The 20796-nt window shown below is 42.9% G+C and overlaps 1 pseudogene; it reads left to right on the plus strand.

The window, feature by feature from the left end:
- The first annotated feature begins 131 nt into the window (after positions 1-131).
- Positions 132-6643, plus strand: LOC118577990 (annotated as a pseudogene).
- Positions 6644-20796: the final 14153 nt, after the last annotated feature.

Here is a 20796-nt window from a genome sequence, read left to right on the forward strand (position 1 = left end):
CCCCGCGCGGGCTCATCCTAGTGATGCTTCATCTCCCCGCAAGCCGGGCCGCTGGCCTGCTACCTTTCCTCACTACGTGGCCTGACGGTGGCTGCTTTAGAACAACAGTCGCGAGACTAGTGCCATCGCCGATGTTCCCTGAGCGCACACCCGGTGGGGTGTCCTCCCCTAGATCCCCAGGAACGCCACACCGCGACTAAGGATGGAGGGAGGCAGTTGGCCCCTCCTAGCAATTGGGATTTTATTTACAAATGCCTCCTACTGAAATGCCTGGGACTAGGGGAGTTAGTGTTCCGCGGGTGTGAACACGTGTGTGGTGTGGTATTGGGTCTGAAGGGGGGCTGAAGCAGAGACGGGTGTTGACCAGCAAGGACGGAGAAGAGAAGGAGGAATAGAAAATGAGGCAGGGAAAAAAAGAAAAAAGAAAAAACGCCTGTGCGCAGACTCCAGGCGGGCTGGAAGGGTTGGAAGGGCACCCTCATGCAGGGAGGTTTCCGTAGAAACTTCGAAGGCAGTGTTTCTCAGCCTTCCTCAGCCATACAGTCGTTTGCTACTTCGTAACTGCACATTCCCCACCGTTATGATTCATAATGTAGATACCTGTTTTCTGATGGATGGTCTTAGGCGAGACCTGTGAAAGGGTTGTTCCACCCTCAAGGGGTCGCAACCCAGAGGTTGAGAACTCCTGTTCTAAGGTGAGGGTTTTGTCTTTAGAAAAGTGTATAAATCCCTGTGAGTTTTTAATACCCTCCACCACAAACACTATACAAGGATTTCCATGGGAAGTAAGCCTTGTACCCTGAACTCCAGTGGGCCTGTTTCCTTCCTTAGAAGCAATTTACCACTTTTTTTTCTATCTTCACTGAAAGAGTTAAAGAAAAATTATGCTTGCCATGACCACACTAGTATTACAGGAAAATGATTCAAACAGATGGAATTTCAAGAAGCCAGTTAGACCTCTATAGGGACTGCTCTCAGAGACTTCTGGATTCTTCCAAATCCAAACCAACAGTGTGCTCTGAGCCTGCCAGCATACCCAAACTGCTCAGCACCAAGACGCCTCTAGAAGAGGTGCAAAAGTGAACCCTTCACCCTACCATTCTCCAGAGGGACGCCCTTCACTCCTTTCCAGTCATGTGCCCATAGATGGTCTTGCTTCCCAGTTCACCAAGAAGATGGAAACCACCAGGAGAACTTCTATCAATCTGCTTTCCTGTGTGTAGGCAAACATTGACTTTCCTCCTGACGTCAGGTGACTGACCGCACTGGAGAGGTCAGCCTCTTGCCACTGCTTCAGGTGTCATATAAGCTTGTCAACCCACCAGTGTCCAGGATATCTCCCCCCTACATTACCAGTTTTCTCTTTCCACTATCCCTCTGCAAAACTGTTAGAATTTCTCCCATGTTAACCCAGAGCCCCAGTTTTGGGGTCGACATCCATCCCTGGTTCACCCCCATTTTCTGTGAAAAATGTTGGCACTGTCTACCTCTGAATTCCCCCCACCTCCCTGTACGAGTTCTAATCAGCCATTTCTCATGCTCTGAACTGAACTCTTGACATTTTTTGGTTGTGAGCCATAGCCTTTGAGGCCTGACCCCTCTCCAGCCCAGTTCATGTTCTGTAATTCCAACAGAAATGTTTTGTCAAAAATCAAGTTCATGTTCCCAAACCTTTTCTCTGTACTGTGGTGGGTATTGTGTTCCCCAAAATATTGTGTGTTCCCTGAAATAAACATATCTGAGGTCAGAGAACAGACGGCCACTAGAACAAAGCCAAAAATGGTGGCTAGAAAATGGGAAGAGTAAGCTATAGCAGAAGTTGGGCGGTGGTGGTACACACCTTTAATCCCAGCACTCGGGAGATAGAGCTAGCTGGATCTCTGAGTTCAAGGCCACTTTAGAAACAGCTAAGCATGGTAACCCACGCCTTTAATCCTAGGGAGTAGGGGCAGAAAGAGAAAAGTATATAAGGCGTGAGGACCAGGAACTAAAGAGAAAAGCATGTAGTTAAGCATAACTAGAGAAGTATTCAGGCTTTGGAGCAGCACAGTTCAGCTGAGAGCCATTGGGGTGAGGACTCAGAAGCTTCCAGCCTGAGAAAAAAGGATCACCCAAGGAACTAGCAAGGAACAAGCCATGGCTTGTTCTGCTTCTCTGATCTTCCAGCAATCACCCCAATAACTGGCCTCGGGTTTGAGTTTTATTAATAAGACTCTTTAAGATTCATGTTACACTGTACCTCGATTCTAATTTCATATCTGTTCTCAGGCCCCAAAGGAAGAAAACATGTATATAGTTTGGATGCACATTTGTGGATGTACACATACATGGGCTGCTTGTTTTCCTAACCTTAGACTACCATGTGCAGCTATGGTGTGTACCAAAACCCAGACCCCTAAACTGACATCATCTGCAGCATCGTAGGTCCCAGCTCGTCATTCCCTCCCTAAAATGTTCTTCCCTTGGCTTCTAAAAAACTGCATTCAATTTTTTTTTTTTCTAATTTTATAGGCCTTTCCTTCTGGATCTCCCTAGATTCTCTTCTTAACCTGTGACTACTGGTTTGCTTCAGGGCTCATTCAAAAAGTCTCTAAAATCATCTTCTAAATAATCATCTTCAAAATGACAGCTATGGGGTTTCTATTCCCAGCCTGGACTTGCTCTGAATATCATGAGTAATCCCTTCCCGGTGCAGTCCTGAGTCAGCTAGGCACATTGCCCTCCACCGACGCCTGGCTCTTTCGTGGTTGACAGTTCCTCAGGGAATGAGGTCAGGGCAGATTTTCTAGAGAGGGCAGGCACTTGATATGACACAGACAACTGAGCTCTGACTACATAGCACAGGAATGGTAATACATAATTGTTGTCAGATTGTTCTTTGGGCCATCAGCTCACAAAAACACACAGAGACTTATTCATTATGAAAGCTTGTCCTTTGTTCAGCCTAGTTCTTATAACTTACATTAACCCATATCTTTTAATCTATGTTATTTTATGTGGCTTGGTTACCTCTACTCTGTACTCCCATCCTGCTTCCTCTCCGTCTGGCTGGCGACTGGCCTTTCTTCTTCCTAGAGCTCTCTCTGCCCAGAAGTCCCACCTATACCTCCTGCCTAGCTATTGGCCATTTAGCTTTTTATTAAACCAATCACAGTGACACATCTTCACAAGTGTAAAGGAATATTCTACAACACATAATGAAGTAAGAGTGGCTTGTCCTAAGAAAACTGTTTCAATAAAACTTTCTTTACAGAAGTACAGAATTGGTGTGAAGGCCAAAGCTTGACAGTCCCTAAATGAAACATACATATCCTAGCTTCTTCCCTGTCCTGTGGTGTTCCCCTCACTCCTTCCTGGGCTTTAGCCTAGGGCAGGAAACACTTTTCACACACAACCCCTTTTCACCCAAGAAGTAACCCTGGGTGTACAGGTATATAAACCAAACATTTAATTAATGATAATCATAAAGAAATTTAAGATAATTATATATATAACATATTAAATATATATATTTAAAAACATGAAAGCAATTTGCATACTACTGAAATGGATGGCTTGCTTACTTTTATATAAAGATTAAATCACTAGAAAGATGGTTATTGTGGCAAAGTGCTTCCTGCACAAGCATGGGGACCAACCTGAGTTTAAATCCCCAGCACCCATGGACAAAGCAGTATAAACACCTGTAACCCCAGTACCAGGAGGCAGAGACAAGTAGATCTCAAGGGCTTATTGGCCTGGCAGCAAGTCTAGCCAAAAAGGCAAGCTCCAGGTTCAGTGAGAGACTCTGTCTCAAAAACTAAGCTGGAGAAACATTTGAGGAAGATGTTCTAGCATCAGGCTTTAGCATCTCAGCCTCCTCATATACCCACACAAACTAGCACATGGGCGTGCGCACATGCACGCACACACACACACACACACACACACACACACACACACACACATCTTGGTTGAATACTTGGTGCTGCAGGACATAGGGTATCTTCAGGGTTTTCCAGAGTTGATGGATTTTATTTTATAATCATCAGTGATGAGAAGACTAAATAAATGTATAATGCAAAATGTTAGAACTATGTTTAGAGCCACTTCAGAAACCGCTGGAAATCTGTCCTAATCTTTACCAAACCAAAATTCATTTAATGCTTCTTAAAAAAATTAAAATCAAATCAGCATCCCAAACAGAAATTTTTTCATGAATTTTATTTATATCTTAAGTATAAGTGTTCTACATGTATCCCTGCAGGCCAGAAGAGGGCATCAGATCCTATTACAGATGGTTGCTGGGAATGGAACTCAGGACCTCTTGGAAGAGCTGCCAATGCTCTTAACCACTGAGCCATCTCTCCAGCCCCCAAACAGCAGTTTCTTAAACACTCTTTTCCTTTTTTTAAATACAAGAACAACCTTGCATTCTGATCCTTCTACTTCCTCTTCCCAAATTCAAGGATTACAGACATGGACCACCATGCTTGTTTCACCCGGAATTGTGCACTGAACCCAGGGCTTCCTCCATAGCAGAACTGCTCTCTGCCGACTCAGATGCCTCCCATTCTAACACAATACAATCCAAATACATACAAATTTGATGTTAAGGAATGATGGCAGGAAAATATGGAGTCTTTGTCTTCTGTTGTTAAACTACTGGGCTTCTGTAAGAGCAGAAGACTCAGTATGTCTTACGCAGTTTATAGCATGCAACAGATAGAAATCTGAACTGAGGTGTTTCAGGCAACAGTCACTGGCTTGGCATCTACAGTGCAAACTGAGCACACGTTGTATGCCTAGAACCAAGGCTGTGGTAAAACCACACGACACAACAGGCAAGCACTGCCAAAAGCTGTCTTCCTTTCCTCGCACATTCAATTCTGAATTCATTTTGGTGGTTGTGCATTCAGAAACTTTTCACACAGAACTCACACTCGGTTACACAACTCCACCTGAGGTTTCCAGTTGTGGTTTAAAGGCACTGAGCCCCCCGGCACTCCTCAGTCATCCTCTGACACAGGTGCTCCACCTCAGGCCATGTTCCCAGGGGACGTGATTAAGACAGCACCCCTCCCATGCATTCTCGCATCATCGGCTTACTGGATGCTGCCTGCGGTGTTTGTCACAGTGTGCTGGCATTGCTTATTTACTTGTCTGTCTCCTCTACCCCAGATTGGAATCTCTCTGAGGTTACTTAGCCTTTCTTTGCCTCCATTTCTTTATCAGGTACAATCTTGTTCACCTTTTAATAAACATGATCTAACATCTTTCTCACCAGTACCCTCTAATGAAAACACCACCATTCTCACCAGCTTACAGATGAATGGTTCTCAACCTGTGGGTCAGAGCCCCTTTGGGGTGATCAATCCACAGGGGTCACCTAAAACCACTGGGAAACACAGATATTTACATTACAACTCATAACTAGCAAAACTACAGTTACGATGTGGCAATGAAAATAATTGTATGGCTGGGGGTCACTACAGGAGGAGCTGTATTAGGAAGGTTGAGAACCACTGTTGGAGATTATGAAAACCAAACTGCAGGGAATGTGAACGGCCTCCCAAGGCAAGTGTGTCCTTCCCTTTGGATCATCCTGTGCTGTCCCCCCACTCTGCCCAACATGGAACCTTCCCTTAACTTTCATGTCACCATGTTGTCACTCTGTCTAGCAATCTCACAGATTACCTCGGAGAGAGACAAAGAGAGAGACAACTATCATCAAATATGTTGTCGGTTTTCATAGATTGAGAACATCCTAAAAATATGCTTTTTAAGAAGCATGTACACGACACAAAATTCAGAAGACAAAAAGGAAAGCATGCATGCAAACACCTGTGCCTCAGTTCCCAGTCTCTGCTCAGAGACAACCACTATTCCCAGTTTCTTGATTATCCATTAAAGGATGCCCTGTGAAGGTGTAGATAGTCTTTCTTGTGTTGACGTATGACTGCCAAATTAGGTCTCCTCACCTGAGTTCCCTTTTTTACTTATGTTATTTAGTGAATTCAGAATTTTAATCTCTTTGATCATGAAGAATTTAAAGTGCTCTCTCTCTCTTTCTCCTGTGTGTGTGTGTGTGTGTGTGTGTGTGTGTGTGAGAGAGAGAGAGAGAGAGAGAGAGAGAGAGAGAGAGAGAGAGGAGAGAAAAATTAAGCAGAAAAAGTCCCACAACACTGAAAGTAAAATTTGTGACGTCAAAGTAAAATTTGTGACGTCATTAAGGATCAAACCATAGAGTTCAAGGAGGCTTTCCAGCTCCGGAACTGAGAAAACAATAACAAGGTCCTGTACACCCACTGTGGAGACTTGATGAGGGCTCTGGGCCAGAACTACGCAGGTGCCAAGGTGCTCAAGGGCCTAACAAGCCCAAAGAGCAAATGAGATGAATAAGAAGATTCTGGACTTTGAGTACCTACTGCCCATGCTGTGGACTGTAGCAAAGAATAAGGGCTAGGAACCCATGAGGATGATGTTGTTGGCCTTCAGGTATTTGACAAGAAAGGAATTGGTACTGTCATGGGCTGTGAAGTCTGTCATGTCCTTGTCACACTTTGTGATGAAGAGTAAATGGAGATGTTGGTATCAAGAGTATGAGAACCACAGTGTAAGCATTCACCATGACAAGCTTATCTGGATGGTAGTGAGTGGATGATGATGTTGCCAGTATCCCCAGAGCCCATGCCTTGCCTTGTAGGAGATAACTCTGGCCCCAGAAACGTCCCAGGCTCCCTGGTCACAACACCTTTCCCATCTGATCTCTTGGATAGTATTTTTCATCAGCGTTCACCAATAAGTTCCCCCACAAAAGGTAGTAAGAACTTGTTATGAGATATAGGTACATATATACACTGGCCTTGAAATCCCAGAGATACATCTGCCTCTGCCTTCCAAAGAACTTTTCAATGACACCCCATTGCCTTCAAGATAGTATTTTAAAAAGCACACTCTAGAATTAGGGGGATAGCTCAATTGGTAGAAATGCTTGCTTCGAAAACATGAGGACCCAAGTTCAATCTCCAGAACCCATGTAAAAATGCCCAGTGTGGTAGTGATGAGTGTATGCAACCCCAGCACTGCAGAGACAGAGACAAGAATACCGCCTCTGTGAGGACCAGCTTCCAGCAGCGCAGAGGGGATCCTTGGAGTTGGCAAACTAAGACTTTTTTATCTGAGGGAGTAAGGGAAGAGACACGCACACTTTTGATGATGTCCTTCTGACCTTTTTTTTTTGTTATTATTCTGCCTACTTGGTTTTGCTCTACATCTTTCCTAGTGTATTCCTTCTCTCATTCTTGATGTTTAACTACTAACTCACTTTATTCTTTCCCTTACAGCTTATATACCCCAGTAGAATCTTTCAAGCAATATAAAAATTACAATGCGGTTACATTCTATTTTTCAAGTGAATGATTACAATGAATACAAGTGGAAATCAGCATGTTTTCCATATCCCTTACATGATTGGACATTTTACATATTACAGGTGAAAAACAAATTGTCCCAAGAACCCACATACATCATGTCCAAGCAACTTGTTATAGATTAACAGAGTGTGAGCAAGCAAGGTGTTTTTCTCAACCAGTTCTTTTACTGGCAGGCTGCATATTGCAGTTACAAAGAAAAGATCAACCACTTTATTATTTATCCCAAAAGGTATCTTAAAAGAAATCTTAGAAGAATCACAAATCTAAACTTTTATACATGAAAAACCATCAGTCGGCTCTACTTTAAACCTTTAGAGTGCGTATCCACTCATCAACAGTTTTTTATATTGGGAAGCTGAGGGCAGAAATGGACACAAGCAATTAATCATCATCCCATCCTAGCAAGAAAGGCATGTCAGCTAATAATAATTGAGCTGCTTTGTTCTGGTTTCCTGACCTTAACAAGTCCCTCACTCAGCTATGTGCCTTTCCAAAACTTCAGATTGTTTCCTTGGGTTGTCTTGGTTTTGTTTTTGTTTTGTTTTTGTTTTTTTTTTTTGTTGTTGTTGTTTTTTACCTCAAAGCTATTATCAAAACATCTTAACCTAACCTGAAGTCATTTCAAGGCTTTGTTTCAGCTATGATGTATTCTGAAACCTGTGAACACATCTCCCAACATTAAGATTAAAAGAATTTAGGCTAGCTGGGCTACTGGGACTCAATTGTTTTTCTTAATATGAACCTAAGCCACAGTCTATGTGGCTCCTCAATAGAAACTCATATGTTCTAGCTGTGTGACTCTTCCTTGTTTTATTTTTTTATCCTATGCAGCCTCTGTTTTATCAGAGGCAAAGGCAACATTTTATCCTACCTTTACCTATATTAATTTTTTTCACTAAACTAACCTCTACCATAATTCCTTACTATATTTATTAAAACCCTCAATCATCAAAATCCTATTTAAACTGACACTATTATTATATAAAATCATGTCTTCAGTTAACAGTATGACTTGGAAGGAAATCATCTTCATAATAATCCACAGGTAAAAATTCCCAGTAGAACAGATATTTCCAAGAGATGATCATACTGCATTCAGGGCAGTGGGGATCTCTCCATGCCCATTCACACCATGCCAGATAACAGGGGAAAATGGCAGTGGCAAAGACACAGCAGTATTGAGAAGCATTCTGGGGCCGAGGCTCTCAGGGTCTTGCCTATCTGAGATTCACCCAGCAGGGTTTTGTTTCCTGGTGGGCCGATCCCCTGAAGTCAATTGCCACCTGCTGCTCCTCTACATGACCACCAGCACAAGAAATCCTGAACTCACTGGCCAGCCCAGTCTAATTGATGAGGTCTAGGCCAATGAGAGACTGCTTCAAAGGAGGTGGACAGTGTTTCTGTGGAAGACACCTGCCTGTAGTGACCTTTGCATGTGCATATGAATGCACAAACATGTAAATACACCCATGTTTTTTAAATTGCCATGAGTATGTCTTATGCCTGAATTTCCTTGGTGCTGAGATGGAGGCTGAGAAGGAATAACAGAGTCCCAGGCCCAGTCCTGAAAAACTGCACCAAGGAGCATCTTCCAGGTGAATGCTAGTGGTGCTTATCAGTGATGTTTACGCTGCCTGAACATCCTAGGCACAGCATTTGGTAGTCATCCTTTAATAATCTGCTTCTTCAGCCACATCTCCTGCTTGTCTATTTGGCTCTGTGAGGTTAAGGACCTGTTTATTTCTTTTGTTTGCTCATTGTCTCTCTGGTCTCATCACACAGTAGGCTTTTAGTAAATATTAATTTCATAGTTGAGGGAGTCCAGAAATGAAATTAGATCACAGACTTTTTCAGAGGTGAGTTACAAGCTTAACTCCTTAACTTTTCAACTTTTTGAGCTTTCTAGAAGCCAGTGTGAAGAGAAGCTGTGTGAATGAGTAGCAAACATTCAGTGACTGCTCAGGAGAAACATCCCATCTTCCACCCCTCGTTGGCTCCTGGGCTCCTTTTCTGTCATCCTTGTCCCTCCTATGTTCTCTAGTCACGGGTATCAAAACTGTACTACCCGATGAAATAGTTGGTAAGTTGTGTCTTCACTGCTGCATTTGTAAGTCTCTCCACAGCACCTCACAGTGTCTGTATACAACAGGTGCTCAGTAAATGGTTATTGAATAAATAGACCATTATTTCTGCCACTGACCTCAGAAATTAATGTCCAGTCTTCATGGAGAGGACACACAGGAAGGGGTCACTGACCTGGTCCTCATAATGACTTAGAATAAAAGCTGGTGGCAGCGCCACCAAGTGACGGTCTGATAGAACAGCTTCACAGGAAGTAAAGTTGGCGCACACACACTCTGATGCTGGCTTGCTGGGGACAGGCACAAAGCAACCCCTGCTGTTTCTCTCTGAGGCGTCTCCCTAGATGCTGGGTCAATGAGGGCAGTGGATCCAGTGTGAACTCTGAGAGACACGTGGGAGGAAGCTGCTCTGCGGTCAAGTTAAACACAGAAGGCCTAGACCCAGTCGTTAGTTGGGTGGGTGAACTTTATGTCCACCTCAAGTTAATTGATGCCCTTTGCAGAGAGCACTATGAGATGTGAGAACAATCTGGCAAAGGTATCTGTCCTGTGTGGTGCCTATAATAATGTACACCGTCAGAGTCTGTGACCATCCAGTATAATCATAATTCAACATACTCAAAGGAAAATATGGTAAGAGAAAGAAAAGGCCACTTTATGAAAGCATGTTCTTGGGACTGGGCGATGTGGCTCTTTGGTAGAGCTCTTACCTAGCATGCATCAAGCCATGCTTTCAATCCCTAACATAAAACTGGGTGTGGTGGCACACACCTGTAATCCCAACACTCAGAAGGTAGAGGCAGAAGGATTAGAAGTGTGATATCATCCTTGGATACATAGCTAGTTCACAGCCTAGGCCACATTAGACCCTCACTTAGAAAAAAAAAAAATCTCAATAATGGATTCTTAGTTGGCAAATATTCCCTAGTACTACTATTACATCTTAGGTGTGGGAAAACATTTCTAATTTCTTGGAATCATTATTTTTAGTGGAAGTAAGTATCACTACCTACTGATAAGATGTCATGAAAAGAAATGGGAAAATACAAACATGAGTATTTTCGCATCATATGTTCTGACAGGATAAAAAAAAAATATGAGAAAGACAACCATCCCTGCCTGGGACAACCCACAAGCCTAGCTACTTAGTTATCCTTTATTTGTGAATTCATCCTATCTCCTCTCACCCTGACAGCAGGCATTGGAGGCAGTGGGTAGTCCTGCTCTGACATGCAGGACCTCTCCATCCTTCCATCCCAGCCGTAAAACATGAAAGATTAGAAATGGATTCTGTTTTCTAGACAGAGGGACAGAAATGCTTTCTTTGGCTCCATAGCTGCAGGAGGGGTAGGTAAAGCCACAACTTTCACAAGTCCTCCAGAACCACCCCAAGTATGCAGTCTATATAAAACTATATTCCTTACACAACAAACCCCAGCCTAACAGTGGCCCCCAAACAAATGGTACCCCCTTCCAATCTGACAGTACTGGAATCAGCATTCTTTTTGTTTTGGGGTATTTGGGGTTTTTTTTGTTTTAATTTTTTTAGATTTATTTATTTAATTTTATGTGTTTGAGTGTTTTGCCTGCGTGTATGTATGTGCACCATGTGTGTCCTTGGTGCCCACAGAGATCAGAAAGGAATGTTGGATTTCCTGGAAGGTTGTAAGCCATCATGTGAGTTCTGGGAACTGAACCTGGGTCCTCTTCGAGAGTAAGGATGCTCTTAACTGCTGAACCATCTCTCCAACCCTTTGGGTTGTTTGTTTGTAAGTTAGGGTCCTTGTAGTGCAGGCTTGCCTCTAACTTCCTATGTAGCCAAGGATGACCATGAACTCCTGAGCCTCCTGCCTCCATCTCCCAAGTGCTGAGATTACAAGAGTGTGGTGGGGATCAAACCTCAGGACTTCCTGCATGCTAGGCAAGTACTCTACCAACCTAGCTACCTTTCAACCTTAGAAACAGCATTCTGCCCACCTTTCCCAGCACATATCAGCCTCTTAATTATGAACTAAATTAAAGCTCTGAATTACCTGGTGACTGCAAACTTCTTTGTGGTCTGGCTTTTATCCACCTATCTGACCAAGACAAACAAGCATTCTTGAAAGCAAACCAATTATTGTATTCCAGTTGCTGGGAAAACACCACAAAACCATCTTTACATCTGCTCAAGTCAATAATTTGAGGGTCTTGAGCATTGCCAGGCAATGTTTCCCAAGAGTGGTTTGTGGTCTGGGGATTGTCATGGGTCAGTATGTCAATATGCTCTGGGTACTCACTACATGCCCAGCTGCCACAGCGTCCAGTGACCTAACCTAATGACGCAAAGTGGAGAGACAATCAAGAGATTTTGCATCCACCAACCACTCACTGGAGCTATTATATGTGTATAAAACTCAATAGTTGTAATTTCAAATTCTGGGCCAGGCTCCAGACATCTGTACCCAAGATCTGTCTAAGAGATGTATTCTGTCTCCATGAGCAACAGCTCACACTCCTGTCATTAGCACGATGAAAGGTTTGTTTGAAATCTGCTAGAAAACAGGGTGTTCAACAACCCTCACGTTTACATAATAAGCACTTGAGTTCCTATTGTATGTGCGAGTTTTTAAATGATTCAACCTTTTCAAATAACTGCATTCAACATGTATTTAACTGATCTGAGCTCAAAGGGACATAGAAAAACTCTCATCTGTTTGTGAGTTTGAATTCCTTTGAAGACTAAAGAGAATCTGGAGAAGGAAGTTTAGAGCTGGGAGTTTTTTATTTGATGTTATGAAGTTTCATATATTATATTTGGAGGGCTGGTGAGATGGCCCAGCAGGTAAAGGACATGTTTACCATGGCATGAGTGAGCCCACACACATGACCAATATTTAAATAAATAATTGTTACAAGACTAAACTTTATAAGTTTAAAGTATTCTAGTCTTAAAGTATTTGTTTTGAAATCTTTAAAAAGATGTAAAGACTATAAACACACAACTTGATAAATTCTCTTATTTGTCCTATCTATGTAACTAGAGCACCAGACCACAATAAAACATAAACAGAAGCCTAGAAGCTGCCTCTGTCCCCTCTAGCATAGCCACAACCTTGACCTCTAAGGCCATAAGTTTGGCTGCTCAGTGCTCTGGTGTGTGTGTGTGGTGGGGAGTATGGGTATGGATGGAGGTTCCTGGGGGTTCAGGTGCATGTGTGTGTGTATGTGTGGGGGGGGTAACACTCATCAGGTCTCATTTTAAAGCATAACTTAGAATATTAAAGCTCCAAAAATCATTTTTAATAATTTGTTTGTATTTTATGTTCATTGGTGTTTGCCTGCAAATATGTCTGTGTGGGGGTGTCAAAAACCTTGGAACTGGAGTTAAGACAGTGGGAGCTGCCATGTGGGTGCTGGGAATTGAACCCTGGTCCTCTGAAAGAGCAGACAGGGCTCTCTAACTCTGAGCCATCTCTCCAGCCCCTGAAAACCATTTTCTCAGCATGTTGATATGCACATTTTATTGAGCTCCTGTAAGTTGTACCTGTGCGCTCAGTCTCAGGCTCCCATGCTCTTGTTCTCTCCCTCTTTCACTTACTAGTTAGTTAGTTAGTTAGTTAGTTACTTTTTGTGTTTTTCAGGCTGGTCTCCAACTTGCTATGTAACCAAGGAGGACCCTGAGGTCCTGATCCTCCTGCCTCTGCCTCCCAAGTACTGAGATTACAAGAATGCACACCAGGCCCAGCTTTCTCTTCCTTTTTCAGTAAATAAATCATGTTCCTTCAAAGGTCACTATGCAAACAATTCAAAGGAGTCGGTAGAATGGGTGTCTATTTGTTTATTCATTGAACAAGCATTTATTGGTGTCTTCCATGTGCCAGGCACAGCCTGCGTCACCAAGGTTACAAAGGCAGTTTGGGATCCAGAAATCAGGGCACTGGTGGTGGAGGTGGCAAGATGCCTTGGAATCCACAGGGATGCACTTCGCTACCCACAGGACCCAAATCCTTCCCAGAGCAGAGTCTCCAATGATGGGCAGAGGTCATCCATCCTAGTGACCAGTGCAGTGGGGAATGAGGGTGTGATGGAGGGAGGTGGGCTGTGCGCTCGGGCACAGAGGCAGGAGGCCAAGGACATTTAGGGAACAGAACACTTATTCTACATGCAGGAGGACAGTATAGAGACCATTAAGATGGTGAACTGAACAAGTGGGGTTTTCTCCTCATCGAAACCTCATTATCGTTACAGTGAAATTCACAGACAGGGAGAACAAAGGAACCTGTAAGAGAGAATTCCAAGAAACCAGAAATCAAATGGAAAACTGAGTAGATTTGTCTTAAAAACAAACATTGCCAAGGACCAGTGATGGAAATGAGATCCACTTGTGTAGATGAACAGTCTTATTAAATAAGAAACACAGAGCCAATTGCAGAGTTTTGTTTTGTTTTGTTTTGGTTTGGTTTTTTTTCGAGACAGGGTTTCTCTGTGTAGTTTTGCACCTTTCCTGGATCTCGCTCTGTAGACCAGGCTGACCTCGAACTCACAAAGATCCACCTGCCTCTGCCTCCCGAGTGCTGGGATTATAGGCGTGTGCCACCACCGCCCGGCTTTTTTTTTTTTTTTTTTTTTTTTTCAATTACAGAGTTAATAGCCCAAGAGGTCAGAGCAAGAGCTAAGAGCTAAAAACCCTTTCTTACCCTTCACTGTCTCTGCTGTCCTTCCCCTCAGCAAGAGGCCTACTTTTTGTGTGTCTGTCCTTTTATTGACTTTTTGTTTTGTCTTCTCATTGGTTGTAAACCCAACCACATGACCTCGTCACTGCCTGTCTGTACAGACCTCCAGGTCTTCTGTGGTTGGTATTGAGATTAAAGGCATGTGTCTCCATGCTGGCTGTATCCTTGAACACACAAAGATCCGCCTAGCTCTACCTCCCAAGTGCTGGGATTAAAGACGTGCACCACCACCGCCCAGCTTTTGTTATGGCTTGCTATTAGCTCTGACCCCCAAGCAACTTTATTTATTAACATACAAATAAAATCACATTTCAGTACAAATAAAATATCACCATACACTCAGAGCCAGAGTGGGGAAGAGGAGCTCCTCGTGTGGCAGACCTCATGTGGCAGACCTCATGTGGCAGACCTCATGTGGCAGACCTCTTGTGGCAGACTTCATGTGGCAGAACTCTTATGGCAAAAAGACAAGCCGGAGCCACCAGGCACCTCTCCTTAGACAACAGCAGCTTGCTCATATCTGCTTCTCTTCCAGCCAGACATACCAGACCTGCACTGCTGGGGCTCAGACAAGAGGTCAGAGAGAAAGAAATTCTATTCTGCTTAAGCTACTGCAGGTTGGGGTTGGTTTCTTCCGCCGAATGCATACCCTACAAAACACCCCTGCCAGGGCTGGACACATGGCTGAGAGCATAAAGGCCTTGCAAGCTTGGCAAACTGAGTTCAATCCCCAGAACCTGTGTAAGGTGGAAGGAGAGACTCAATGCCACAAAATTGTCTTCTGACCTCCACATGCCTGCTGTAGCCTGTGCTCCTTGGCAACCCCCCAACACACACATACACACACACAGTTCAGCCTCAGGGGAGACTGGGAAATACAGTTCCTGGTTGAACAGTCAAGCCCCAGGTAAACTCTGTTTCTACAGATCGCGGAAGTTCACAGCAGCCTTGCTGCCCTTTCAGGCCTAGAAGCAAGTACTCCTCACTAAGTTCCCTTTCCACCCTGCTTCCTTCCACACCTCAGGCTCCTGTGGGAACTGCCCAGAGGTTTTTCACTAATGATGTGAAAAGATGACATTAGCAAGTGTGGCAGATGCTGTGAGTTCCCTGTCCAGGCCCTTAGCCCTCCAGGACTTATTCCGAATCAGGATTGGAACCACTCTTCCGGTTGTTGTTTGTTCTCTCTCTCTCTCTCTCTCTCTCTCTCTCTCTCTATCTCTCTCTCTCTCTCTCTCTCTCTCTCTCTCTCTCTGTGTGTGTGTGTGTGTGTGTGTGTGTGTGTGTGTGTGTGTGTGTGTGTATTACTGGAGCCTGCTGTGCCCAGGAGGCCCCTGGACCAGAGCCGACATCCCATTCAGTTCCAGTCCTCTGCACTACACTAGTGCTGCTTCCTGGTGCAGACACTGTGCTAGACAAGGAGAGAAAGCCGGAGCTCCCTTCTGCTGGCTCTTCACCCCAGTTCCTCGTGTTCTCACAGAAGCCTTCTAGGCTGTTGGCTCTCTTCTCATTTCACAGATGTGGAAACTGAGTCTTAGAAAAGGTAGGCACCTTGCCAGATCCCGGCTTTGCTCAACAGGGATGGGGGTCCAATACTTGCGTGTTTGGCTCGGAGGGCGCCGCTCTCTTAGGAAGCACAGAGTACTGGGTGGCTAAGGAAACAGCTAACCATGCACGCTGGCTGCACTAAGGAAAACCACACAGAAGGCACCCGCTGCCTCCCTGCTGGCGGGAATCATGAACACTGTCCTGAGGAGGCCCTCCATCATCCTGGGATGACTCATACACGGTTGTCAACAGAGAGGAAACTTCACTTCTGTATTTTGAGCCATCGTTACTTTGACTCTTTTTCAGCAGGACAAGTATCTCAACTGGGTTCTTCCCAGTGTGTCTCACATCATGGGTGGGATGCATGGAATACGGAAGCATTTTATGACCCATTAGAGAAACCCTCGAGTTTTCAAAGTCTGTAAAGGACTCTCTTACTCACATTTTCTTTGTAGTACACATAAAAAGAAACAAAACACAAAGCAGCATTTCAAAAGTCAGTAAATGCTTAATTAGGATAAAATGTTCAAGTAATAGCTTTTCAGAGTTTTTATGAGGAATCAGCTTTCTTCCCCAAATATGTTTTCTATATTAGATTTTATGCTTGAGATGGCTCCCAAATCCTTGGGTATGTTCTCTAATTATCCTTTCTTCGGGTTCCTGGTCACCGGGAGCACTGACAAGAAACTGCGCATGCTGCCTACAAATGGCAGCAACATTCATCATGTCCCACCACTGTCAGGAATGGCTTTCTTGTTCTTAACAGAATTAGGGTCCTTCGGGGCACCCTTGCCTGGTGCAATTGTTCTCTGATCGAATGGCTCTGCCTGGTTGTCCTTCATGGACAACACGCGATGCTGTATTGCTTGAAATAATACAAAAGGCATCAGAATACAATGGCACTTTGGCTCATTGTCTTCAAGTTATGCTGAAATTTCCTTCATACCCAGACACAGCTCTCTCTAGTTGCGACACTTTTCCTGTGGGTTTCAGATAATCCCAGCTGCCTCATAGATAAACATTTGTAATTTTGTCCTTATAAAAGCATCTTTTTCATTGACTCTGTAACTGTTGCTAACACACATTAACGTTGTGGAGTGGTTCCTAAGATATCTCTGGACCCAATGGTTGGTTGAATGGCACGGAGTTCAGACCAGTTGTGATACCTATGGTTACAGTTATAGAGAATGGATACAGATTAAAGTCAGAATAGGAGAAGCACCTGGAGAAGTCTGGGGAAACCAGACTCACGTTCCCATTGTCCTCCAATGGATTCCCCCAACAGGCACATGAAAATGTGAACAAATTGTTGCAAACTAGAGGAGTGCCCCTAACCTCAGTGTCAGGGTGTTTAAACAGGGTTGTTACATCGGAACTCAGGACCTGCAGGGAATCACTCAGTCCCATCCCAGCACCACCCTCAGAGGTCAGTGACAATGTGCTGTCCAATGCCTCAGGCACAACAAAGATCTCCCACCCTCAGAAGAGCCCACAGGTGCTAGGATTGTGTTCCAGAAACCAGTCAAGGGCTAGTCCACCTGGAAGAGGCAAAGACCCATGGCCCCCGAGTTCACCTTTACTAAGCACATCAGTTCATACAGTTCTTGGAGTTTTTGATCGGGGGTTCAAAAATGTCCAAAGTCAAATGTTGAGGCTTCAAAGAACTGTGAAGTGGAGTGATGCTGAGTTTTCAACTTTTATCTCATTTTTTAAAGCTAACAAATACGTGACAAAACTGTTCTTTGGATAGTCAACCCATTTCAGGATGAAACAGTGAAGGATGTCCCTGTTCTGACTCTTCATTCTGCTGGTGACAGACAGGGCGGTGAGGCTCCGGCTTTGTTTAGTCTTGAGTCTTTGTAACTTTGCAATATTTCAGCAAAGTATTACAACGTATTCAAAAGGCAGACAGGCATATTATTACAGACTACTATAACTCAACAAAAGAGATTCTGCAATTAATTAGAGTCTATGGCATTTCTTAAATAACAACAACAACAACAAAATCTGAAAGATTAAACCCAGGATTGGCAATATCTCTGAGAGCTGAGCTTTTTGATGCTGTCATTATTTTCTTGCCCTGGCTGGGCTGGAACTTTCTGTGTGAGTCACCACATCTGGCTTGAAACGCCTATATTTTACATTAACTTACAAACTGTTGCAGGAGACCAGATGATCAGCTGACAACCTGGACTGTCCTCTGTGTGACAAAAGTGTAACATTGTGACATGATCATGACAAAGCCTTCCAAGCAGCAGGTTTTGAGTAAAACCAAGATGTTGAAATAATTATTACCAGACTCAGGAAGTTTCTAGAGGGTGTGGTGATATATTATGTCCCCCAATATATTGTACATCATAATAAACTTATCTGGGGTCAGAGAACAGAACAGCCACTAGAGAGACACAGAGACCAGAAAATGGTGGCACATACGCCTTTAATCCTATCACTTGGGAGGCAGAGATCCATCCAGATCTCTGAATTCAAAGCCACACTGGAGATAGCCAGGCATGGTGACTCACGCCTTTAATCCCAGGAAGTGATGGCAGAAAGCAGAAAGGTATATAAGGTGTGAAGACCAGGAACTAGAGTCGGTTAAGTTTTTAGGCTTTTGAGCAGTTCAGCTGAGATCCATTTGGAGGAGGACTCTGAGGCTTCCAGTCTGAGGAAACAGGATCAGCTGAGGAATTGGCGAGGTGAGGTTAGCTGTGGCTTGCTGTGCTTCTCTGATCTTGCAGCTTTAACCCCAATACCTGGCTCAGGCTTTAGAAGAGCTGGTAGAAGAACAGTTAAATGCTCAGCATATTGAAGAATCTACTAGCCCATGGAATTCTCCTGTATTTGTTATTAAAAAGAAATCTGGTAAATGGAGAATGGTAACAGACCTTAGAGCAATTAACAAAGTAATTCAGCCAATGGGCTCTCTACAATCTGGAATTCCTTTGCCTACTCTGTTACCTAAAGGATGGCCTCTCATAGTTATTGATTTAAAAGACTGTTTCTTTTCAATACCTCTACAAGAAAAAGACAGAGGAAGATTTGCTTTCACAGTGCCTACTTACAATAATTCTCAACCGGTTAGAAGATTTCAATGGAGAGTCCTCCCACAAGGAATGTTGAATAGTCCAACCTTGTGCCAATATTTTGTACAACAGCCCTTGAAAGTGATACGTAAACAATTTCCTAAATCTATAATTTATCATTATATGGATGATATTTTACTAGCTGACTCAAGTGCAGATACTTTAGAAAGAATGTTTGAAGAAGTAAAGAAAATATTGCCTTGCTGGGGATTACAAATTGCTCCTGAAAAGATACAAAGAGGCGATTCTATTAATTATTTAGGATATAAAATAGAGCTACAAAAAATTAGACCTCAAAAGGTACAAATTAGGAGAGATCGCCTACAGACTCTTAATGACTTTCAAAGATTATTTGGGGACATTTCTCATCTACGAACTATTGTTGGGGTAAAAAATGATGAACTGAATAATTTGTTCAAAACCTTAGAAGGTGACAAGGACTTAAATAGTCCAAGAGAATTATCACCTGAAGCTGAGAAAGAATTGGCCTTGGTAGAAAAAAAAGTACATGAAGGACACGTGAATCATATCGATCCAAAGCTGGATTGCATTTTGTTTATTTTACCTTCTAGGCATTCTCCTACAGGAATATTAATGCAGAGAGAAGATATTATATTGGAGTGGATATTTTTACCAAATAAACCAAATAAAAAATTAAAAACTTATGTGGAAAAAATCTCTGACTTAATTTTGAAAGGAAAATTGAGACTTCGTCAATTAGCAGGAGTAGATCCAGCAGAAATTGTACCTTTAACTAAAGAGGACATTGAAAACTTATGGACAGAAAGTGAACCTTGGCAAAGAGCTTGCAGTAATTTTTTGGGAGAAATTAACAGCAAATATCCTAAAAGCAATAGAATTGATCTTATAAAGAGAGCTGATTGGATCTTGCCTCGAATTGTACGTGAAAAACCCATATCTGGAGTTCGGACATTTTATACAGATGCCAACAAACAAGGAAAGGCAGGTTACAAATCAGAAAATTTAAGTAAAGTGGTTCAAAGTCCTTATAATTCAGTTCAAAAATCGGAATTGTATGCTATTCTGTTGGTATTAATGGATTTTTCAGAACCTCTCAATATAGTTACTGACTCTCAGTATGCTGAAAGAGTGGTATTACATATTGAGACTGCATAATTTATCCCTGATGCTTCAGAATTAACTTCACTATTTATTCAATTACAAGATACAATCAGGGAAAGGAGTCATCCTTTATATATAACTCACATCCGATCCCATACTGGTCTGCCAGGCCCTCTAGCACAAGGTAATGATGAGATTGATAAATTATTGATAGAAAATGTGCTGGAGGCCTCAGAATTTCATAAGAAACATCATGTCAATAGTAAAGGTTTAAAAAAGGATTTTTTCATAACCTGGCAACAAGCCAAGGAAATTGTAAAGAAATGTCCTACTTGTTCCTTCTACAATCAGACACCATTACCAGCAGGATGTAACCCAAAGGGTACTCAGAGGAATGAAATCTGGCAGATGGATGTGTTTCACTTTGCAGAATTTGGAAAATTGAAATATGTACACCATACTATCGATACTTATTCAGGATTTCAATGGGCAACTGCTTTGAGTTCTGAGAAAGCTGATTCTGTAATCACTCATTTGCTAGAAGTTATGGCCATCATGGGTATACCTGTGCAAATTAAAACTGACAATGCTCCAGCATATGTCTCTATTAAAATGAAACAGTTTTTTGCTTATTATAATATAAAGCATATTACAGGTATACCACATAATCCTACAGGCCAAGCAGTTATAGAAAGATCCAACAGAACTCTAGAGGACATGATAAATAAACAAAAAGGGGTAACAAAAACCCCCAGAAATAGACTGCACAATGCTCTATTAACTTTGAATTTTCTCAATGCTAATGAGAAAGGAACAACAGCTGCAGAGAGACATTGGTTAATAGAAAAAACAACAGAATTATATCAGCCTATAT

The sequence above is a fragment of the Onychomys torridus genome, chromosome 2 (genome assembly GCF_903995425.1).
Source record: "Onychomys torridus chromosome 2, mOncTor1.1, whole genome shotgun sequence".
Lineage (NCBI taxonomy): Eukaryota > Metazoa > Chordata > Mammalia > Rodentia > Cricetidae > Onychomys > Onychomys torridus.